Source organism: Arvicola amphibius, chromosome 2 (genome assembly GCF_903992535.2).
Source record: "Arvicola amphibius chromosome 2, mArvAmp1.2, whole genome shotgun sequence".
Lineage (NCBI taxonomy): Eukaryota > Metazoa > Chordata > Mammalia > Rodentia > Cricetidae > Arvicola > Arvicola amphibius.
In genome coordinates this window covers 66,346,797-66,372,758 of record NC_052048.2, presented here as the reverse complement: position 1 = coordinate 66,372,758, position 25,962 = coordinate 66,346,797, and positions in this window count along the sequence as shown.

The following is a 25,962-nucleotide window of genomic DNA, read 5'->3' as shown; positions in this document are numbered from 1 at the left end:
CTTCCCCACAGTACTGTCTGCATATCTTTGCTATTGGTTTCCAGCCATTGGAACATCCAGACCTGGAAATGACTCTATTCTTCTGATTTAGCCAATTACAACTCCACTTTCCTCTGCTTATCATCCTCATATGCGCCACCAGACATGACTCTGGCTGGCTGCGATGTAATGAACTGACTCCTGAGGAAGTGCTGGGAAAGATGCTGGGCTGAGATTCCCTCATCCCCCATTACAGCTCATCGTTCTGGGAGCCTTCTAAAACTCAACTCTTTTTTACAAGCATTAAAAAAAATGTTGTTAATAAGAGTGGAAAAAACCCACAGGTGCCTGCCTACCAGGTCCCAACTCAAGGATTAGCATCTTTCTTTCCATCAATTTATTTTTAGAACTGTACTTTTCCAATGTGTTGTTGGCCAAAGACTGAGAACAGCGGGGTTAATGCAGCACATGGCAGAGTTAGCCCATCTGTTCAGGTTTCTATCCAACCATGTCATTTTATGAGCTCTCTCTAGGAGACTTTTGGTTATCCAATTTGTAGTACTCTCTAATATAAACAGCCTGGTATCACTTGAGAAGCTCAGCGAGCCAAACCAAATGATGTGAAATTGCTAACAGCAAGTACATTTAAATTAGAAATGTTTCAAAGTGCATGCGTTATACATAATTCTCTCCTTCTAACATTTTGGGACACAGGTAATGCAGGTCTGTAATGGGAAATTTTGGAAATAAGAATAAACAGAAGAAATATACATGCATTAATAAATTAATTTATAAATACATGTATATAGATATACACATATTTTATATGCATAGATAGATACATACATAAGCATACACATACATACATACATACATATATACATACATACATACATACATATATACATACATACATACATACATTCCTTAGTCAATTTCCCTGAAAAAGCATTGTGAGCACATTGTTACATACATTCCCAGATTTGTATCATTCTTATGTAGGACTCAATGAAAAACAAACTTGCTGGACATAATATTTTAAGTAAGTTGATTTTGAACTCATGATCCAAGGTAGTCATTTTCTTCTCTAAGCATATGCCTGTCATGAAATGCTGAATATATTTATGCCACATCTACAATCAGGAAATAAAGTTTTGAATTTTAAATAAAATGCTAGTATTGGATAGCCTTATTAATATGTGCAAGTTACTATCCCCACTACAAATGAAATGTTCCTCAAGAAAAATTATATAGGAATAGCTCTCAAAACTTAAGCTCAAATACCTCCTGGGTAGTGTCTACCACTGAGGACTAAAGTATGTACTATGTACACATCTCAATTTAAAGATGAATACATGAATTGGCATGTGGATGCTTCAACACAGCTAATTAGGCCAGCTGTGCTATCTCTTCCTTAACTTCACACGCATATCTGCTTTCGGACACTTCAGAGCACGTGGGCTCTCCTACCACAGGAGTAGCGGGGTGTGAGGGTGGGAACTCTGGAGGAATGCCATGTCTGAGAAGACAGATTGTGTGGGGGAAGTGCAAACAGACAAGACACAGTAGATGGTAAAATCACGAGGCAGGTTTCTCCTTGATATGAAGGTTTATTACAGTTGTCTTTACCTACAGTCAGAAGATAGGGACTAAACGCAACCAGGTCCTAGAGGACCATATTTCCCATTTCTGCAGCAAACCTCCTAAGTCCAGGCCACACAGATATGAAATTAGTTCTAAAAAAAGTATTAAAAGCTTTTTCCTCTGACAAGAACCATTTAATTAGAGCACCACAGATAGAAAGCCTGCGGCAATCCTCTCTCTAATCTACACAGAGGTCCATTTTTTGATGGAAATATTTGTGCTGATTTCACAGTGACTTCCTGGAAAAAGTTGACATATTTCATGGTCATTTCATGGACTGGAAAAAATGTACACACAGTGATTTAATTATGATTTCATAATAAAATCTCGGTTCCCAAAAAGCTGTGTCTGTGTGTCAAGATGGAGGTGGTCTCATCTGTTACATCAGTGTGATTTACATTTCCAGTAAGTAGCTTCCAATGGGTATGCTTGGGTCAACTACCACTTACCCTTCAAAGACAGGCTATCCCATTCACAAAACATTAGAGGCATGTCCAGGAGCAATTGTGGGCAGAGGAAGCACTAGTCACTGTCGTCTGTTACCCTGCTAACTGCAATCCTCTATTCTCAATAAATGAAGACAAAAGTGAAGAAATTGTGGGCAGAAATATATGAGCCATGAGACAGGAGAAGAAGGGGCTCAGCGATTAAGAGGTCTTGTTGATTTTGCAGAGGAACCATGCTTGGTTGCCAGAACCCATACTGGGTGGCTCTCCATCTAAAATCAGGGATCTGGTGCTTCTGTACTTCACACACACACACACACACACACACACACACACACACACACACAATGAAAATAAAGTAAATCATTAATAAGAAGAAGGACCATTGGACCATTAAAGGCAATATTTTTTTAACCATATCCAAAATTTTCTTGTAAGATGTACTCTTGGGACAAGCAGCCAGCAAGGACTAGTTTTCCCTAGATCTTAAATACTTGTGTCAACTCCTACAAGTTTGAGAATCCAAATGCAGGAGCAATCCCTGAGTACCCATAATTAGCAGATACATTCCCTAGTCAGGTTTTTCTCGAACAATTTGGCCTAAAGCACTGGGCCCCCGTATGTTGTATTCATACTAAAATGGAAAGTTCTTTCTTTACAGAGTAGAGAGTCCTGTGCCTTCTGAGCAAACAATGATATTGAAGAAGAAAGTGAGACTTGCCATCAAATAACAGAGTAAAATGTAAGCTAACCAAAGAATGTCCCCTAGAAAATGCCAAGCCTGCTATACAGATTATATGTCTTGCTAGGAACCCAAATAAACTCATAAGCAAAGTGTCATTCTTATTAGTGTTTGAGATTGCTCTGTTTGCTGCTCAGTAAGGTCATCCTGATGAATCTTTCACCAGTCAGTCCCTTGAGGAATAACCTTAACTTAGCAGTGATTTTTACTCTTCTATGGTATACGCATTTATCACTACAAGTGCCCCTTTAGGCGTGGTCTTGCTTCATCCTTTAACTTCAGTTGCATTGTTTCCGGTTTTATTTTTCTCAAGGTAAATTTTCTTTTCCTAGTCTCATCTGTGACCCACTGGTAGTTGAAAAGCATAACATTTTATGTCTATACATTTGTGGATTTTCTCAGATTGCTGCTTTGATTTCTAATTTTATTTTGTTTTTGTCTAAAAAGATACATGCCAAGATTTTAAACCTACAGGGCATGCCCAGTTAGGGCACCCTCTCCACTAATGCTTAGGGTCTTAGCTGGGGTCATCTTTATGTACTCCTGGGAATTTCTCTAGTGCCAGGTTTCTTGCTAGCCCCATAAAGGCTCCCTCAATCAAGATATCTCTTTCCTTGCTCTTCATCTCTGTCCTTCCCCCATGTTGACTATCCCATTCTCTCAAGTACTCTTCTCCTTCACCCTCCTCGTTCCTTTCCATCCTCCCTTCTTCCTCAACCCCTATGCTCTGATTTTCTCAGAAGATCTTGTCTATTTACCTTTCCCAGGGGGATCTATATATGTTCTTATGGTTCTCCTTGTTACTATCCTGTAGTCACATTAAGGACTGTCTTAAATGTCACCATAGAACCTTCATCCAGCAACTTATGCAGAGACAGAGAGCCACAGCAGAGCACTGGGCTGAGCTGCCAAAGTCCAGTCGATGAGTGGGAGGAATGGGAATATGAGCAAAAAGATCAAGACAATGACGAAGATACCCACTGAAACAACTTACCTGAATTAATGGGAGCTTACCAACTCTAACTGGACAAGAAACTAGCATAAGACCAGCATAGCCAAACAGATGTATGGCTACGGAAGACTTCAGGGCTACTGGCAATGGCACCAGGATTTATCCCTACTGCTTGTACTGACTTTTTGGAACCCATTCTCTTTGGAGGGATACCTTTCTTGGCCTAGATAGAGTAGAAACAACCTTGGACCTTCCCCCAAAGCAAAGCAATGTGCCTTATCCTCTCTGAGGAGTGGATGGGAGTTGGAAGAGGAGGAAAGAATGAAAGGAGGGGAAGGATTGAGAAATGAGATTGGCATGTAAAATGAAAAAAGATTTTAAACCTATTAAATTCATAAAAATTGTTTGATGGTATAACACATAACTTACTCTGAATAATATTTCATTCCATGTATATTTAAAAATGGATATTCTAGGCTGAAGTAATGGATCAGTGGTTAAGAACACTGGCTGTCTCCCAGAGGATGGGAGTTTGAATCCCAGCACATACAGGGCAGCTAACAACCATCTATAACTACAGCTCCAGGGAACCCGACACCCTCTTCTTGTTTCTTCCAGCAAGATACACACAAAGGCATACATACATTCAGGCAAAACAGCCACCAACAAAATAAAATAATATACATCTAAGATGTTTTTAAGAGAATGGGTAGCCTGCTACCATTGAATGGAATGTTCTGCATGTATCCACAACAGGTCCATAGTCTAGGGTGAATGTCAAGTCTGTTTATTCATTTCATGGGTATATAGTCAACTATTGAAAATAGTAACTTGAGGTTCTTAATTTTATATTACTGAACTCTTGTCTTCAAAATGTTTAGTAATTATTTTATGCATTTATTTTCTCTGATATTGGTTGCATTTAAATGTACAATCATCTCATCTTTTTGGTGAATCTACTCCTTCATTTGTACTTCTTTTGAAATGCTTTTATATTTTATGCATCTATTGACGTAAAGCCTATTGTGTGATAATGATCTAGTTTTGCTCACTTTCATTGCCCATTTACATGAAATATCTCTTATTGCTTCCCAACTTCACTCTTGATGTGTTTTCACTTGTTAACCAAGTATCTTGAAAGGGGTATGGGGAAAACTATACGAAGGAAAACAAATCAAACCCAAGTTAACAAAAAGGAGAAAATATCAACGACTAGACAAGAAATAAATGAAATAGTTGCTAAGAAAAAAGTCAATAAAACTGAGAGTGGTTGATTTTGAAACGATAAGAAAAACCAATAATACCTTAATCATAAAATGAAAATAAAAGCAAACTACTAAAATAAAATTAAATGTGGTCCCCTTACTTTCGACAACAATATAATACAAAGGATGATAGGAGATTCCTAGGAGCAATCAAATGCATTGGATAACTCAAGACACAACAACCTACGATGTTGGATCTTGAAATAGAAAATCTGAACAATCAACTCATGTAAACACTGAGACAGCAATAAACCTCTGTCACAAAGAACAGCTGAGTTTCACAATAGTAAAATAGACCATGAATTTTCACAAAAGACATTCACAGCACTAAGCTGTGGAAAAGACAAAGGCAAAAAGTCTCTAAAAAAATTTTTTTTAATGTGATGTTTTTCCTGGATGGTTCAACACACAAATCAATGAACTTTATATGCCACAATTAATAAAATAAATGATAAAATCATGGTATCATTGCAATAGATACAGGGGCATAAAACAAAAACATTTGACACAATCCATCCACTCTGAACACGCCGGTATGAAGGAAGTGGTTACCTAAACAAAATAAAGACCACATACGGCACACCCTTGACTGATACCACTGCTTAAGACTAACAGTTAGTGTTTCCTCTAGGAAGAAGGCTGCCTACTTCTCAACTGATCTTTTTTTCAAATTCTTTAAGGACTGGAGAGATGGCCCCACATTTAAGCAGGCAAGTCCATCCTTTGTTTCCCATAGTTTTCTCCCTAGAGCATGGCTCTTGATGATCCTCATCTTATCATTGGGATAATTAGATATGTGAATTTTTAAAATTCCTAGCCCATAAAATTTTTTTTTGTATTTTTATGGTGACATTTACCTTCTTCGGCGAAAAGAGATGAACCTATGCTACTAGCATCACACTGATAGATATTCAAGGCCTGATGACTAAACAGGAAAAAAGACACAACTCCATATACGGGATAATACTGGACTTGGCTTCAACTTGAAATAAAACATACATATGTTGCCTATGGATATTTGTGTGAATGTTAAGATTTAAAAATAAATGGGGACAGAAAGGACACAACAAACTCATGATACTCTTCAGCTGACTAAAAGGAAAGTGTTGGTGAGCTGATTTAAAGGTGATTTTCAGCACGATTTTAGATCTTCAAACCATATGCGGGTGAATGTCTACCACTTTCCAAACATTAAACAGATAATTTGTGAGAAAAGGCAGTTTCCGTGCAAGAAGAAAAAATGCATTTACTAAAGTTGTTTCTTCCAAGCGTTCTGTACTTTTAATTAAAAACAAGTCTTTCTGGCCACCAGAGATCTCTCTAACTTATCAAGTGTCTATTAAATCAATGAGAGGCAGGTGGTTTAAAGGGTGAAATTCTGTTGTCCACTTCTAACAGTGATGAAACATCAAGTGTCTTTTTTTTTGTTTATTAAAACAAGAAAATAAAAAAGAAGACCAGCTCTGAATTGAGCTTGAAATAAAGAGCCATTCCTAACAGCTTAATTTTTAACTTTAAAATATGTATGTGCCATGTGTGTATGTGTACAGACACAAGTACATATATGTGTACCAATGTGGACACACCCACAGAGGTTTCATTTGATGTCCTGTTCTTTTGCTCTTTATCTTATTCTCTTAAGATGATATCTCTAAGGAGTCTAGAGTTAGCCAGGCCAGAGCCCCAGGGATCCTTTCTCTCCACTCTGCACAACACTGGGGTTACAGATGCTCTTGGTGCTACACCCAGGGTGGTTGCTTGTTTTTGCTTGTGTTTGTTTGCTTTGTTTGTTTGTTTTTAACATGGGTATTGGGAACTCACACTTAGATCTTCCTGCTTATTCAGCGAACAGTCTTACCCCCTGCACCATATTGCCATCCAGAATGAAGTTTTGAAGACTTGGTTTTGTCTTTAATATTGTGAATAAATGGTCTTGTGTCTTACTCATTGAATTGTATCTGTTACCATCCAAGTAATGTTTCCTGAGCAGGAGAACCACAGATCAGGACAGAGACTATAATAGATGCTACTTTGGGTGCTGTGCAGAAGACATGGACAGTGATGGATGCTGGGCTTTGATAAAGAGAAACTCCAGATTTAGGACAGTGAATCAGGTGATAGCCATGCCTGGGCTTGTTATATTAAAGGAACAAAACGTAGCCAAATTAGTGAGGGGGAAGAGGAAGGGAGCACAGCAGAGGAAAGGAGGGGAGGACAAAGAGGAGAGAAAGGAAAGAAAGAAGAGGAGGGAAGAGGGAAGAAAATGACCAGGAGTGGGACAGGAAGAGGAGAGGGAAGCATGGAAGAAGAGGGTGAAAAGGGGAGAAAAGAAATAATTGGGTTGACAAAGTTGACTTTTGCAACATTTTGCCAACGACATTCATCTTTGCTTTTCTTTGTTTAACAAACTTTTGAATTTACACATACATAGACTACACAAATAGATTTTCTATTTTTATTTATTTCTTTCATCAGTCTCAGAATTTTTTCTTATGAAAAATACCTTATTTTGTTATTTTGTTCAACACACCATGCACAAATATTTACTGACTTCCTACCTCTTCCTAAGCAGTGGTGTTCACTGAATTTTCATACATCAAGATTAGATTCAAAAGATTAAAATCTGTCTTGGTGAAACATGAAACAATAAATATTCTGTAGAATGACCCGGTGTTACTTCACAAAATCCATGATGGGTTGATGTTCTTTCAGTGATAGAAAGATTCATATTTCTTTTGTGGCATGAGATTTCTGGGTGTGGCTCAGGTTGTTTACTAGACTGGCATAATGACTGTGCTGCCAACATTCATCCTTCTTGTCTCATCCTGAAATGTTCATAACTGAATCTGCAAATTACAATGGTTCATTTCCACTTTGTGGTAAATTACTATCAACAGACAGGCACTTTCATTTAAAACTAACTAAATAAAATGATGTTTTTCATTAAATATTTGGATGAAGAAAGCCCCTTTCAATGACATAATGATAAGAGACAGAGTCAAATACATAATGCAGCACAAAGGGGACTATTCGTAGCAGGTGAAAAGTTAGCAATATTGTCCAGTTAGCTTTCACTGTCTCAATTGAGACGCTGCCTAGATCAGATTAGCCTATGCACATGTCTGTGGGGGGATTGTCTTAAGTGCTAATTGATGTAAGAGGGTTCAGCCAACTTTGGGCAGCACCATTCCCTGGGAAAGTCCTAAGCCTTTTAATTTAAAAGCTAGCTAGGCACGAGCCAGTGAGCAGACCAATAAACAGAGTTCTCCAGGTTTTCTGCTTTAAGTTTTTGCTGAAGTTTCTTCCCTGACTTCCTCAATAATACACTGTAACCTGGAAGTGCAAGCCAGATAAGCCTTCTCTTCTTCTAGGCGCATTTGTGAAGCATTTTTATCTCAGCATCAGAAGTCAAACTAGAACAGGAAGCCTATGTAAAGTAGGAGGTCAAAGGAGTCTCCTAACTTTCTAGACGTCAGGAGCTGCTAAAGCCGGGTGAGAAATGGCAGTTTAAGTCTTGTCACACGCGGACATGAATAGGGACTAGAAATGATATCATCTGGAAGCATTTATGAGGAATTGTTATGAATGTAGTACACTATTTTACTTTTTGTAACCTCACATCTGCATCTGGCTCATATCTGTCACAGAGGCAGCTGTCCCAGTGGCAGGGAGCTCAGCTACCAATTCTAGGAGAACATATCCAGAAAGCACAGAACTCAACAAGGCCCTGCCATGGAAATAAATCCAACAGGGGTCTTAGGTGTCCTGACAGTTATGTGAACAGAAAGAATTCATCCATTTAACCTAAAAAGTGAAGAACAGATTTTAATGCTGGAACAGTCCTGAATCTGCCATCACAAAGAGCCTCACACTGTTGGAACCTGAACAAAATTCTGATTCAAGTGTTTATATTCTTATAATAGCAAAATAAAAGGTGTCAAGGAGATGGCAGAGAATAATTAACTATGATCACCTTATTTATTTTTATGAGCAAAATCTTTTTATTTTGGTGTTTCTCAGGCATCTGGTAAACTTATATACATCTTAAAATACGCAAACCTCTCATAACATCTCATTTGTTTATTTATTTTTAATTTAAAATTTGTTTTTCATACAATTCATTTTGATTATATTCTTTTCCCCTTTCAGCCCCTTCTAGATTCGTTCCACACCCCTAACCAATCAGCTTCATATTCTATTTTTTTATCAAAAAAGAGAAAAAAGAAATGTCTCCCTGCCCCCATGTCACTTCCCTGTATCATACTCTGAGTCTGCCTGTTCTTTAAAGCAACTTTTCTCCTGACTCACATTCAGTGTGTATGTTCTATGATCACCTGTCTTGCACTCAATCATTTAAAATATAATGTTCAATAATTTAAAATATAATGGACTCTCTCTATTTCCACTTCAAAGAGACCTTTCTAAGATCAAAGCTTTTGTCTTTTTTTTTTTTTTTTGACTCTGCTTTATCAGTGAACATCTATCTACTGGATCAGTTACATTTTTTATTGAAGTTTTCATATTAACTTTTGTGTGTTTATAGGAGTGTGAGTGTATGGCTGGGCTGTTTAAGTGTATGGTATACATGCCTGTATGTATCTAGAAGTACACACCTAGGCATGTATGTAGAAGTCAGAAAAGGACATCATGTGCCTTGCTCTGTCGTTCATCATATTCCCATGAGACAGGATCTCTCACTGATTCTGGAGCTAGGCTGGCAGACAGTAAGCTCCAGTGATCCTCCTGTCTCTGCCTCTGGACAGATTAGGGATTCCAGGCATGGGCTACCATATTCCACTTTACATGGGTTCTAGGGATTTGAACTCAGGTCCTCACAGTTGCAGAACAAGTGCTCCTATCCTCTGAACCATCTCTGAAGCACCGTAGTCATATTCTTGAAGCACTTTGCTTCCTAGGAAAGATCAACATCAATGTCTAACTAGACATAAATGTCTTGAGGGAAAACTCTGTCCTCTAAGCTATGTGTGATTTTGACTCCCAGCTACAGACACAATTCTTACACAAAAGGCACAATGAGAGCGATTTACTAGGTCATGGAGAGAACATCACACCATAAAATGACCAAGTAATTTGCATTCACCTATATTACCTGACATTAACAAAGCTAATTATTTGTTTTCATTTTGTGCATGGATGTTAATACTTTAAACCAATGGTTCCCAACCTATGAGTTATAATCCTTTTTTGGGGGGGGGGGTCACAGTGTTAAGAAGTTCGGGTAACACTGCTTTAAACACTTTTATCAATCAAAGAAAGCTATAAAGAAGCAAGCAGTATATAACCAGAAATGACAGTCAGCTAATACCACCATGTTTGTTTGCTCTGTGTGTGTGTGTGTGTTTTAACAAACACCCATTCTGATTAGTCTCTGACCCTACAGTAGCTGTAAAATAATCTAAATATTCACTTTCTGATTTTTATAAATATCTCTATAAGTACTAAACAGACAGGGTTGGCAAATGGAAGATTTAAAAATGTTAATCAACTTACTGAAAGTTCTCTAAGTGTTTTGGCTGAGTTTTGTTTCAGAGAAAGTTCACTCTACCACAGGTTTCTCAGGCATGGCTGCTTCATGTATCAGAAAATGTGTAAGCCCTGTCCCTACAACCTCTATGTACCATAAGTCCATTCCACTTCCCAACGGTCAAATAATGTGCCAACTTTGCGAAGCATCCCTGAGGAAGAAAGTTCGTCCTTGTTGAAAGTCACTGACTTCCAGGTATTAGCTGCTCTCAAAACTGTCCATCATCTGCTTACATTTCTGTTTGGAAGACAGACAGACATACTGAAATCTGGCCTTTTGTTAGTTTGCATGTGTTTAAGCTTTGTTGCAGTCTTCCATGTGTCTCTGAGGTAAGATAATAAGCAAACAAAATGGTAATAAACCAAATGTGAACTAAGTGCAAATTCTAGCTGGTGATATTAACACAGGGCTTTGAAAGACCAAAGTGGAGCGCCTGATATAAACTACAGTGACAGAAACCTTTATCATGGCACTGGAGTTGAGCACAGTGATCTGAGGTGAAGGGAACAGATACCGGCAAAGAAAACACTGGAGGAAAAGAAAACTGGCTCCGGGAACAGACATCTTAAGAGGAAAGCCAGATACTGGAAACACCGCAGTTCTGTGTGACAGAAGTGTGAGTGGTTGGGTTCACAGGAAGCAAGGGGAAGGGCAACCTCAAATCCCAGCAGGTCTTTAAGCAGGAGGAAACACTCAGGAAGAGGTAAGAATTTTATGGATAGCTTTGGTTAAACCCAGGGTTGTCACCCTCAACTTACATTGCAAAAAATATCACCCTAGCTTCCAGGTCAGAAACACTCAAAAGGGCAAAAGAGTGTCCTGAATGAGATGACAAGGCCGTGGCTGTGGTACAGGCGAGGGAAGGTGGCTACCTTGCAGAAATGTATGCCACAGGGAGGATGGAGAGAGAAATTCAGAAAATGTTTAGGCAGTAAAACTGACAAAATTTATAATAATGATGCCTACACTTTGTGTTGCTGAGCTATGCACATTCAGTGCCAGAAAGATCTGCTCAATGAAGCAAGCCCAGAACTCTATTATCCCAAGCACATTCTACCCAAAGGGAGACCCTGTATTAGCTCGTCCTTCTGTTGAGCGTGTCACTGGGGCAGTTTTACAGTTTTATAGGAACTTACCACAATGAGGATTGTGATAACAACTAAATTTGTGTCAATTGCTTGTTATTATTTGTCATGGTTGCAGAATGATAGCTGGCCAGATGTTTATGAAATATATGCCAAACAAGTAGATCTTTTCTCAAAGCCTGCAAAAGATTAGCAGGAGTAAGAAAGTAGGCATTTAACTTGCTAGCAGACAAGGTACAATATACATCAAAAACTTAAAACTTTCATTCCAATGACTTAAGAAATACCATCAGGACCATTATCCTTAAGCTATGTTGTGGTCCAAATGTAAAATGTCCCTTACAAGCTTATGATTTTGTGTATTGGGGTCCCAGCTTGTCATGTGGTATGGAGGCTATGGAATCTTCAGGTAGAGGAGTCGAGCTGGAAAAGCGGATCACTGGGAAGTGGAAGACTTAGACTTTATGGTTTTAGTCTGGCCACACTTCCTGCCTGTTTTCTTCTTCCTGTTCCGCTTAGACATGCAGAGATGATTGGAGTCAGAGCCACAAGTCTCAACAACGAGAGACTGCCACCGTGTCTTCCCTGTCACGACAGACAGTATCTCACACTGTGAGTCACTATCTATCCTTTTTTGTGTAAGCTTCTTTTTGTTATGTATTTGCAGCTAATACAAGATAACATATAGAGAAGTTTTGAGGCCATCATTCCAGTACATCGGTAGTACTGGGATGTGGGAATGATCCTCAGACATTGGAAAACAAGGACGTTTTCCTTCGAGCCAAGAGTTAACCACATCTGCTCTTTGGCATATCAGCCTATCGTTTAGAACTTCATTTTTCAAGATAGATTTAAAGATGCTACAGATAGAGATGGAGAGATGGCTCAACAGTTATGAGAGCATATAACTCTTCCATTAAACCTAAAATTGTTACCCATGCCCACAGTTACTACAGCCCCAGTGGATCGGATGCTCTTTTCTAATCTCCACACCAACTGCACACCTGTAACATATAACAACACAAGTATATATGCACATAAATAAAAATAAAACAAATGGCTTATTTTACAATGCTACTGAGGATTCACTGAGCAGAAATCCTACCATAGCTTTAATCCCCATATATATGAAATGAATAAGTAAGAATTCTGCCCCATGACTCTAAGAAAATTATTGTTGTGAATTTGTGTGTGTTTGTGTGTGTGTGTGTGTGTGTGTGTGTGTGTGTAGGAAACTTCAACTGTCTTTTCTAATTTCTCACTCCATTGGCAATCTTTCCAATAATGAGGAAAATTTCATAGGCGTTCAAGTTTGTACACAGTTGTTGCCAAAAGCATTCAACCATTGATGTTTTAAAAAAGAAAAGAAATAAACGAACAGAGAGATTTGTCTTTTATTTCCAGCATCCTTGTATCATCAGAAATCATAAAAACACTGGAAATATTTTTACTACATAACATGCTTCCAAGGAGTTTGTTTACTTTAAGAAGGATCTAAGTCATATGTTTAAGTGCTTAATTGAAACTTTTGAGTACCAATAGACTTATCACTGGAAAAAATGTAGCCTACCTGCTTCTGATGAATATTTCAGAAAGACTTATGCATTAATTCTTTCTTCTCTAGACATTCCACTGTTCTTCTAAAATGAAATTTAAGATGATCTTGGGATGTAATCAATCTTTCCTTTTAAAATTGATTTTATTGAGCTCCCTTACCTGACTCTCCCCTCCTCTTCAAGCCTCTCCCATTGTCCCCATGCTCCCAATTTACTCAGAAGATCTTGTCTTTCACTACTTCCCATGTAGATTAGATCCATGTATGTCTCTCTTAGGGTCCTCGTTGTTCTCTAGGTTCTCTGGGATTGTGATTTTTATGCTGGTTTTCTTTGCTTTATATTTAAAAACCACTAATGAGTGAGTACATATGATAATTGTCTTTCTGGGTCTAGGTTACCTCACTCAATATGATGTTTTCTAGCTCCATTCATTTGCCTGCAAAATTCAAGATGTCATTATTTTTCTCCCTCGACTCATATGAGTATTAGAAATGATTTCTATGTAATAAACAGCTCAGTTTCTGATGGTGGAAGATAAATCATTTAATGGAGATTAAACTGTTGGAAATTTTGCATATAGCCTCTACAATCAATTTCCAAGGATGAACTTGAAGCACTTTAAGTTATAATCATATTAGCAACATATAATTAAGAAGTTTGGCAATTGAGCTTAAGATGGGCTTTATTAATTAAAGAAACGGCTAACTGGCTGACTTACAAGTGAAAGAGAAAGTCTCTTTTGGAAAGAAGAAAGACAGATGACAGAGAGAAAGGACGAATATACTGAAAATAAAGAAAACTGAGTAACTGAGAAACCCCGCCCCCAGAGCTGGTGGAGACATAGGCAAATTCAGGTCTTCTGGCATCACATTCTACAGTTTATCCAAAACTGGCAACAAACAGTAATAGAAGCACAGGCAAAATGACAAAAATTAGGACTGACTACATTGAGTACCAGGAAAAAAGAGACTAATTACGATCATACAAAGGACAAGAGGAGGGCTTCTTAGAAGACAAATTAGGAAGGGCCTCTGAAACCTAATTCCTCATCCTTGGGGATGGAGGGATGGCTCAGTGTTTAGAGAACTGATGCTCTTACAGAGGACCTGAGTTCAGTTCTGCAGCTCATTCCATGCCCCTGCCTTCTTCAGCATCTGCACTCATGTGCGCCTACATAACCCCACACAGTCGCCTGCCCATACACATAGTTAAATAAAAAGGCCTCCCTGTTTCACAGATGAAACCATACCACTTACATTCAGTTCTTGCTGTAAACCTAGAACAGTGGTGAGGGATCAGAAACACAGCCCCTCCTTTCAGACCCCATGCTAGGCAGCAGGTATCTCAGATGATGGATGTGATAGGTACAGATAACTAATCTCAGCCTTGTAGCTCCAACAAGTACGAAAGCCCAGACTGCAGTCAGGGCCATCAGGTCACTGGCCTGCTCTCCTCTGGCCCTAAACCCCAAAGATGCTGGCAAGCAGTCTGCCCAGGTCAACACTTTCTTGTATTTGCTGTGAAGGCTGAAGCGAGACTTCCGTGAGAAGAATTGCAAGGGCAATCATTGGGAGTGTTCTTGAGGACTCAATCCTAAAGAAAATTGAGTTACCATTGTACAAAAGTGCAGAAGGAGAAAATCCTGAAAAATAGCTTGTTTGGGGAAAAGAATTCTTCCCTTGTAATAAAGAATCAGAGGGTAGAAGTCTGAAAAATCGAACATCTCATGTTCCGAGACCTCTCAAATTTCTAAGAGGAAGTCTAGGGTGGTGCTTCTCCCATCCATCCACTAAGCACCATCTCGTCACCGTCGTACCCTGCAGTCAACCTATGGAGAGCCTAGCTCAACCCCACATGATCCTGTTTCAGGCAGCTACAGCTCTTATTATGAAATAGTACAAGTTGAGTAGCTCAAAGAGATTAGCTTTTCATGGTTCTGGAAATAACAGAGGCCTAGATCAAGGTTGCCGGAAGTATAGATGTCATTCTAAGAACTTCTTTCCTGGGAAGGCCTAAGGAGACTGTTGCTATAACCTCACAAGAAATTGTCTTTGTGAATGAGGAATGAAAAAGAGTAAAATGGAGGTGTGTGTGTGTGTGTGTGTGTGTGTGTGTGTGTGTGTGTGTGACAGAGAGAGAGAGAGAGAGAGGAAGACAGAGAGAGAGAGAGAGAGAGAGAGAGAGAGAGAGAGAGAGAGAGAGAGAGAGAGAGAGAAAGAGAGAAGAGGAAAGCAGAAAGGAGAGAGGGAGAGGGAGGATTGTGGAGCCGTAGAGAAAGAACCAGCTACCAATCTCAGGACATCAGGGCACCACCCTTATTATCTTATTTAACATTATCCTCTAAAGTAAGCATCTCCAAATAAAGCCCCATTAATCATTAGGCCTCTGACATATGGGTTCTGAGGAGACCCCGTTCAGTCTATATTTTTTATATACACGGGATTTCTGTTTCCTGTTAATATACTCCTGGGAGCAAAATTGCCAACATCAAAATACCTTACAGAGAAATCTTCAATATAAAGTGAATAATGTTAATTAAAAACTCATATTCTGAAATAAAGAGGGGTTTCAAACTGTTACTCAGAAAGAAATGCATTAAAGCCTCTCTCCCTGTGGTTACCAGAACTAATAAAATCAAAATGAAATGAGAAAAATAGCAAAGGCTATTTTTCTCCTTAAGATACAGAAGCATTCTAAAAGACTAAAAATGGGGACAAAATAGTTATTAATCCCACTTTAAAATGTATTCTGGGAAACAGAGATATTGGCAGGAGTCATTCCCATCTACCTTCTGAACAGGAGTAAAGGACAAGGCTGGCCCCTGAAGCTGATGAGATCCCCAAAGGAAAGCATGCAGGTCTCTGGTTTCTGCTCTGCAACTACACTTTCAGGAGCAGTTGCAAAGATCCAACCGTTTTTATAGCATCATCAAATTTATAGCAAGATGACTTTGTCCCTCTCTATACACAGATTATTCTACCAATGAATATCAGTAGCAGCAAGAAGGAATCTAGACATGGACACAAGTAATCAAAGGCAAAGCTGGCTCAAGGTAGCCCAATGCCCTGTGTGAGTTTCTCACTGAAGGAGCAACACAATAAAGACACGGAAATTGTCTTATTGTTTCTAATGCTGTGACAAACACTGTGACCTTAGGCAACTTAAAAAAGGGTGTGTTTCTGCTTAAGTTACACTTCACAGAATATCACCAATGGAAATCAAGAGAGTAATCAAAGACAGGAACTGATGCAGAGAGCAGGAAGGGATACTTACTGAATTACTCCTCATGGCTTGCTCAGCCTATTTTCTTGTAGAATCCAGTACTGCCTTCCCAAGGGTAGTACCCACAGTGGGCCACACACTCCCACATCAATCAGTAATCAAAAATAAAATAAAACAAAAACCCGCCTTATAGACTTGCTTAAAGATCAGTCTTATGGACACATTTCTCAATTAAGATTTCCTCTTCACTGGGTGTACCCATCATAGTCTTGACCTCGTTGCTCATATTCTCATTCCTCTCACTCTTCAACTGGACTTTGGGATCTCAATTCAGTGCTCCGATGTGGGTCTCTGCCTCTGTCTCCATCAGTTGCTGGATGAATGCTCTATGGTGATATTTAAGATATTCAACAGTCTGACTAACAGGGCAAGGTCAGTTCAGGCACCATCTCCTCTATTGCTAAGGGTCTTAGTTGGGATCATTCTGGCTTTTTGGGATCCTATTCTCTTTGGATGGACACCTTGCTCAGCCTAGATATAGTAGGGAGGGCCTTGGACCTTCCCCAAAGCAATGTTCTTTGCCCCCTCAGAAGAGTGGATGGGGGTGTGAGGTGATAAGTGGAGGGAATAGGAGAAGGGGAGGAAGTGGGAACTTCTATTGGTATGCATAATGAAAGAAGATAGTTTATTTTCTTTTTAAAAAATAATAATGAAAATGATTTCCTCTTCACAGGTGTGTCTCTAGTTTTGTCAAGTTGACACAAAACTAGTCAACACATAAAATTTTACAGTTCCACAAGTTGACTGGCACAGCTCTCAGTGGTTCAACCCAAGACACTGTAGTAAAGCTACAAACACCCCCCTGTGGAGGATCTATGGAAAGCAGTTTCCTTACCTTGAAACTTTTAAGGACTAATCACATTTCTGAACCCTTGGTCACCTCCTCTGTTTTCAAACTTACAATTGCCCACCAAGATCATCTTTCAGAGCATCACATTAACCTTCTCTTCCAAGATTTCTTCCACTTCTAACACAGTATCTACAATGGGTCTACTCAAGATAGCCTTCCTACTTTCAAAGTAGCAAAGCAATAAATCTTAATTTCTTTTGCCTAGTAGTTTAATATACTTCCATGTTCTGGGGATTAGGATGTGAACATCTTTGGGATAAGAAGCATTGTTACTGTCATAATACTTAATCCAATTCAAAATAAAAACTAAATAAAACTCTTAGGTTGTGACTGTATGACATGCTCCATCCAGAATATGCACGCAGTTCCTCTGGTTGGATAATAAACATTAAGTGTGATGTACCCTGATTACCATAGAAGACAGAAATCTAGATGCATCCTAGTGGAACTAAATAATTTCAAGGAAAATTATGCACAAATCATTGAACACAACTCAGGCAAATGAGAGGCAGACAAATAGCAGCACGGAGGCTCTGGGAACAATCAAACAAAACAACTGTTCTTTATATTATAATTTATCTCTTTTTGTTGATGTACAATCCTCATACATGGCAATGTGATTCACAGACACTTTCAGTCAAAAACGTGAAACTTCTGGTTAGTAAGGCAAAACAGAAACCACTTCGTACCAGCAATTGTTTGCACTCAGGGAAACAAAGGAATCTTGAATATTTTGTCTCTCCATCAACTAATTCTCTGGTCGTAGAATCAACATGATCACAACTCCCCCAGAGAACTCTTCTTTCTCTTCAAACCCACAAGCTCTACCACTGGACTACACTTGTAGCTATGACCATCTCCACAGCTGCATTGAACAAACTAGGCTAAAAGGTGTCTACCATAAGCTACAAAAGCTTCCCCAACTATTTCCTCTAGGCAGTGAGTGAGAGTTAATGCAGAAACTCATAATGGACCAAAATGCAGAGAATAATTGTCTGCAGAGTTCTCTGTAATGAATAAAACATCATGTCACATCGCCTCCCTTCAGGACTCAGGGACCATCTCAGAAGAGAAGGACAAAAGACTCTAGGAGGCAGAGGTCATGGAAGACCAGCACAAAAGAGTGACCTCCGGATATGACAGAACCAGTGCATTCATGAGCTCACAGCTGCTCTGGTTGCCTGCACCTGACCTGGAGATCAAGGCAATCTACATGTGAGCATAGAAGGGAGTGGAGCTCATGAGCCTGCAATCTACACATGAACATAAAAGAGACCAGTGCTCATGAGCCTTCAATCTGTAAGTGAACATAGAAGACAGAGGAGCTCATGAGCCTGTAATCTACATGTGAGCATAGAAGGGAGTGGAGCTCATGAGCCTGCAATCTACACATGAACATAAAAGAGACCAGTGCTCATGAGCCTTCAATCTGTAAGTGAACATAGAAGACAGAGGAGCTCATGAGCCTGTAATCTACATGTGAGCATAGAAGAGAGCAGTGTTCATGAGCCTGCAATCTTCACATGAACATAGAAGGGAGAGGAGATCATGAGCCTGCAATCTATACAAGGCAGATGACCACACTTTGCAGATGGCCCCACATCCAGGAGCAGACAAGCAGCACAAATCCTTTATGAGATGTACAGCCAGCAGAGAGGCTTTCCCATTATTTATTATTATTATTATTATTATATTATTATTATTATTACTATTATTACAGATTTCACCTCCTCTCCTCCTCCCATTTCTCTCCCCTCTCCCCATTCTCCCTCCTCCTCCCTCTCCAGTCCAAAGAGCAGTCAGGGTTCCCTGCCCTGTGGGAAGTCCAAGGTCCCCCCACCTCCATCCCGGTCTAGGAAGTTGAGGTTCCAAATGGATTAGGTTCCCACACAGCCAGTATATGGAGTGGAATCATAACCCAGTGCCTTTGTCCTTGGCTTCTCAGTCGGTCCTCCATGTCAGCCACATTCAGAGAGTCCGGTTTGATCACATGCTCTGTCAGTCCCAGTCCAATAAGGGCAACATCAAATAAATGAGACCTCCTAAAACTGAGAAGCTTCTGTAAAGCAAAGCACACTGTCATTAAGACAAAAAGGCATCCTACAGATTGGGAGAAGACATTCACCAACCCTGCATCAGACAAAGGTCTGACCTCCAAAATATATAAAGAACTCAAGAAACTAGACTTTAAAATGCTAATTAACCCAATTAAAAAATGGGGTACTGATCTGAACAGAGAATTCTCAACTGAAGAAGTTCAAATGGCCAAAAGACACTTAAGGTCATGCTCAACCTCCTTAGCGATCAGGGAAATGCAAATCAAAACAAATTTGAGATACCATCTTACACCTGTCAGAATGGCTAAAATCAAAAACACCAATGATAGCCTTTGCTGGAGAGGTTGTGGAGTAAGGGGAACATTCATCCATTGCTGGTGGGAATGCAAACTTGTTCAACCACTTTGGAAATCAGTGTGGAGGTTTCTCAGGAAATTCGGGATCAACCTACCCCAGGATCCAGCAATACCACTCCTGGGAATATACCCAAGAGATGCCCTACCATACTACAAAAGCATTGGTTCAACTATGTTCATAGCAGCATTATTTGTAATAGCCAGAACCTGGAAACAACCTAGATGCCCCTCAATGGAAGAGTGGATAAAGAAAGTATGGAATATATACGCATTAGAGTACTACTCAGCGGTAAAAAAACAATGACATTTTGAATTTTGCATGCAAATGGATGGAAATAGAAAACACTATCCTGAGTGAGGGAACCCAGACCCAAAAAGATGAATATGGTATGTACTCACTCATTAGTGGATTCTATCCATAAATAAAGGACATTGAGCCTATAATTCATGATCCTAGAGAAGCTAAATAGAAAAAAAAAAGGAAGGTGTACTTCCAAAAAATGTAGTTATCCTCCTGGATATTGGAAGTATACAAGATTTCTAGGAATAAATTGAGAGTTTGGGGGTGAGGGTGGGACGGGGGTAAGGGAAGATGGGGAGAGAGAAGTGAGAAGGGGACGATGGGGAGAGCATGGGGGAATGGGACCTTGGGATGGAGAAGGAGTGGATATGGGAGCAGGGAAGTATATACCTTAATTAAAGGAGCCATTTGAGGGTTGGCAAGAGACTGGACCCCGGAGGGGTTCCCAGGTATCCAAGGAGATTCCCCCAGCCTATTCTTTCCCATTTTTTAAATTGTCCATGTAATTGATATCTGTTTCCCTTGCTGTGTGAACACTTTTCAATTTAAGCAATCTCATTGATCAGTTCTTGGTTTTATTTCCTGGGAATCCTTTTCAGAAAGTCCCTACCTGAGCCTGTGTCTTACAGTGTTCTGACTCTGTTCTCTAAGAACTTACTAAAACAGGGTTCAGTATGATGACGCAGATCAGGAAGTAGGGGTAGGCTCAGGATAATGAAGAACCAGAGAAAGGGTTTGGGTCAGGAATCTGTTGTATAACAAAACATACTTTAATAAGACCTGCATTTTCTTTTGCTTTCGATAATATTTAAAATATGAAATAAGAGCTTTAAAAACAAAAAAATTATGTGTAACTAAACAGACTGAAGAGGAAAGATGTACCTGCAGAATAACTCAGCAGAAAAAGGTGCTTGCTACCAAGTCAATCTCAGTTTGATCCCTTGGACACCCTTGGAGGAAAGGAAACATTCCTGCAAGATGTCCTCTGACCCCCACATTTCAGCAAGGCATATGCATGAGCATGCATACACACACACACACACACACACACAAATAAAAGTGATCACTGTTTAGGAAGGACTTTGAATGCAAAAATAATTAAAATATAAATGTTTTAAATAAAGTAAAAAATATTTCCACAATATCATAAAACATAAAAAAAAAAGTCCTATAATAGCAGTGAAGGTTCTGGACTCCTTTCAGAATGCACAACAATAGGAAAAAGTTGCCACATTTTAGCATAAAGCCCCAAAGATCACAGAACTTACAACTTTGCATAAAATTTCAAAGTTTATGAATTCTTCCCAGAAAACATACCTTAATTTATGAACCTCAGAGGAAGAATTTCTGTTCTGGAGAAAGAAAATGAGCTACAGTTCACACCTGGAATTAAGTAGTGTCTTCTTATGCTTTAAATAACACATTAAAAAATAGAAATGCCTAAGTGTAGAACCATCTACACAAAATGTTCGAAGCTCGCTGTAAAGAATTTCGTGGACATCAGACTGTAGGGAAAGACATGTGCACATGGCGGGTTGGGGACAGTTATTGGAATTAGACAACAGTCAGCCTGATGGTCTCTCTGCACAATTAGAAACTGTGAAATAGGAGAAGGTACAGCAGCTTTGCCACCGAGACCAGCAGTTTCATGCCCCTCTCGCCTTCCCACTGGTGTGGGCATGCCTGAATATGGGAGTGTGGATGCTCCAGCAGAAGCCAGAGGAGGACATCAGGTTCCTACTCTATCAGTATCTGCTTTATTCCTTGGCACAGAATCTCCCACAGAACCAAGAGCGGGGCTGGCTGCCAGCAAGCTTCATTGCTTCCCCCTGATTCTATCTCCCACAGTGAGCAGGTTGCAGCTCCTTGCATGGACACGCCAGATAATCTATTTTTAGCAGAATGCTGGAGATTCACATTCAGGTACTCATGCCTGCGCAGCTATCACTCTTAGCCACTGAGCCCTCTCTGTGGCATCAGGACACTCAGTCACACGCACGGTAATCCCAGCGACCTCGGGATGCTCCATGCTTTGTAACTCCAACTAAGGAGAGCTAAGACATAGGAGAGAGAGGGGGTGGAATAAGTTCAGGAAGGAACTTCCCTGATTGTATCAGCGGGGCTTTTCTTGAAACACTTTGGAAAAGGAAGTGTGGATGAAAGGATGAACCTGAGTTGCCATGTAGGGCGTAAATGAGCTCAACCCCCTAGGGGGTTTCCTTCCAGAATTTGTGAGGCTACAGACAGATCCATCCAGTACTTTTCTTTTTCTTTCTTGTCTTATTTTTCCTCCTGGGAATTTAATTTTTTTAATTCAAATGTATTTTAATTGTCACATAGTAATTGATATATTTGTGGGGTACAGTATGGGCTTTGAGTGCCTTGTGCAATAGTATCTCACTATCAAATATGGGGGACTGACATACCTGTTATGTTGGCCATGAATCATTTCTTTTATAAATTCCATTTTTGACAGCTTTAAAAATAAAGACATTTGTTAGTTTGGTAAAACATGGTCTCCTGGGCCCCAAGTTGGCCTCAAACTCACTGTGGTCTTACACTTTGTGATCTTTCTGCCTCCACCTACTGAGTGCTGGGATTGCAGGCCTGTGTTACCACGCCTGACCTATGATGCTGGCTAGCAAACCCAAGGCTTCGAACATCCTAGGCAAGCACTGTACTAGCTGACCCCACCCCTCTCTTTCTATCTTTGTGACCTGTATTTAAACTTTTCTTATCTTGGAATGCTAGGGTTATTGTTATGGTTATGGTTAGGGTATAACCTGATGTGCATGCATGTTGTGAGTGCGTGTGTGTTACTCAGAGACAGATTTTTAAAAGGGAAGTCCTGCCTATCCCGACTCCATTATCCCTGAGGATTCTGGGGTTAGAAAAGCATAATTTATTTCACATGGATTTGATCCAAAGAAAGAGACTTTGACTAATTTCCCTGCTCAAAAGACAGTGGGGAGAAAATGAATGACCTCGATGAGTGACTTTGAGCCATCTAAAATCAGATATTAAGACAGATTTCTGCAACCGTGGTTCATCAGAAGATGCGTCAGAGAGAGGTACGATTACTCTCTCATATTTGCCTTAATGGCTGATAAACTGTAAGCACTAGCAGCACAGCAAGGCATTACGGACATCTCGTTCCAGACTGAATTCTAGTACACAGCAGAGTAAGGACTGTAACGGATGCTCAATATTTAAATGAATGAGAATCGGCTAATAGCTAAGCCATATCCCTGAATGTATGCTTGGATATCAGGAGAGCCAGGTTTTCTTCCCATTTTAGGTCTGAGCTTGTTTTCTTTTGTACAAGCAGGACTCACCAGCTCTATAGTAACCCCATCCTGTGGACTGTGGATAGAAACTCAGATACAAGGCTGGAGCTGAGTAGCTATGCTAGCTCACAGCAAACCCTGGGGAACGTGGATGCTATTGACACCTGACTTATCCTGTCTTGTCTAGAAAAAGTGGCACATGCAGTAGGCATGGGGACAGCCAGGTGTAGCTGAGGAACAACTGACTCAGCAACCCACCTTGTAGCTGCTGAGCTCAGTCCTGACTGCAGGCAAATCCCCAAATCAAGTCACACCAGTTTCGTAACAGGGCATCGGTGTAAAGTGCTCAATCCCATCATCTCACATGGAAAGACAGCAAAGAACAGAAGCTGGCTTGGGTTTCTATCCAGGACTGGGTCCTTGCTTGAGCTGAGACAAGCATTATTGTCTGTTTGGTTGGAATAGTTCAGTTAATACTTAATGGCTCTGTTTCAGTGCTAACAGTGCCTCTCAAAACTGTTGCAGCTCCTTGGGTGAATCACTTGCTATGAAAGTCTGAGGACCTGAGTTCAGATACCCTGAATCCATGTAGAGCCAAGCACAGGAATACCCATCCATAACCCTAGAGTTCCTCCCAAAGAAGGCAGTGGCAGACAGGATAATGCCAGAAATTCTTGGGCCAGCTAGCCTGGCATGTACAGGCACAGTGAACAAGAGATGCTGTCTCAAACAAGGTAGAGTGAGGGCCAGCACCTGAGGCTGTCCTCCGACTTCCACATGCAAACACACATACACACACACACACACACACACACACACAAGTACAATTACATATGAACATATCATACACACATACTCAGAGATAACTTTTAAAGTTTCAATTTAAGTGATGTTTTATGGCATGCTTTAAATTTCATTCTTTCTACTAACTCACAAAATACACTGGACTCCTAAACCTCAAAATGTACTTTTCTTTGGATATAGAATTTTTATAGAGTTAATGGCACTAAAACAAGTCTGTTCATATGGCCCTAGCTTAATGGACTTATGTCCTTTAGTTTGTTTTTGTGAGAGGGAGAGACAGAGACAGATACAGAGATAGAGACAGAGACAAAGAACATATATACTTGATCCATGGTCTCAGCAAACCAGGTTGACCTGAGTCTCTCACTATGTAGCCCCAGAGTGGACTCAAAGATATCCATCCTCCTGCCACATTCCTTAAGTGCTGAGATCCCAAGCACAAGACACCATTCTTGCTCTCATTAATATTCTTACAAAAGGGAGAACAGTGAGCATGACTAAAATGTCAAGGTAAAGAGACAAAGAGATGGTGGCCATGTGTATCCTAAGAAGGGAAGCCTGGAACTGACTCTGACCCCAAGTCCCAGGTATCAGTCCTCTTGGCATCTTGAAATCTAACTCCAAGACACTAAAACTGTAATGTAGTTCTGTTGTTTGGATCACTTTGTCTGGGGCTTATGGAAAATTAATGTCCTCCACCCACCCCCCGCAAAAATTGCCCACAGGAAGTCCAGCTCCAGAGCTATGGAATTAGAGAGTTGGAAACCACTCAGAGATGTCTACAGTTTATTTTTTTAGAACTCTCTTCACTGCCAAAATTTTGGTCATATTATTTTTAATTATGAAGGATAATTAAACCATAATTGTATGTGGTTTAATTGACAACTCATGAACATATATGTTTGGGGAGTATGGTATTCATGTTTTGATATATGTATATGATGTAGAATGGGCAAATACAACTAATTAACATAGTCACTTCATTTACCTATCATTTTTAAGATGTTATTTTTATTTATTTTATTTATTTATTTATTTATTTATTTTTTGGTTTTTCGAGACAGGGTTTCCCTGTACTTTCTAGAATCTGTCCTGGAACTAGCTCTTGTAGACCAGGCTGGCCTCGAACTCAGAGATCCACCTGCCTCTGCCTCCCGAGTGCTGGGATTAAAGGCGTGCGCCACCACCGCCCGGCTTCCTGTTATTTTTATTTTTAACTACGTGTATGTGGGGGGTGGATGCATGGATGTAAATGCCCTCAGAGACTAGAACAGAGCATTGGTCATGGAACTGGAGTTACAGACAGTTGTGAGCTACCCAATGTGAAAACAGAACTTGAGTCTTCTAAAAGAATAATAAATGACCTTAACTGCTCAGTCATCTCTCTAGTCCAGTCTACCATTTCTTTGGTGAGACGCCTGGAAGTTTACCTAGCTATTTTGAAATATGTATCATTATTTCATAAGACTTTATCTTTCCGTTTTATGTATGTATATGTGTGTTCCTCTACATGTGTGCACACATGTGTTCAGGTGTCTGCAGAGACCAGAAGAGAGCATCAGATCCCCTGGAGCTGGAGTTTCAGGTAGCTATGAATGGTTCAAAGTGTGTGCTAGGAACTGAATGCAGATTATCTGGAAGAGTAACAAGTGCTTTGAAACACTGGGCAATATTTTCAGTCCAGAAATATCCAATCTTACTGACGACAGTCACCCTGTCTGTGCAATGGATATAAAAATTGATCACACTACCTCAGAGTCTGTGCCTTCTGACCAACAGCTCACAGTCCCTCCTTCCATCCAGCTTCTAAG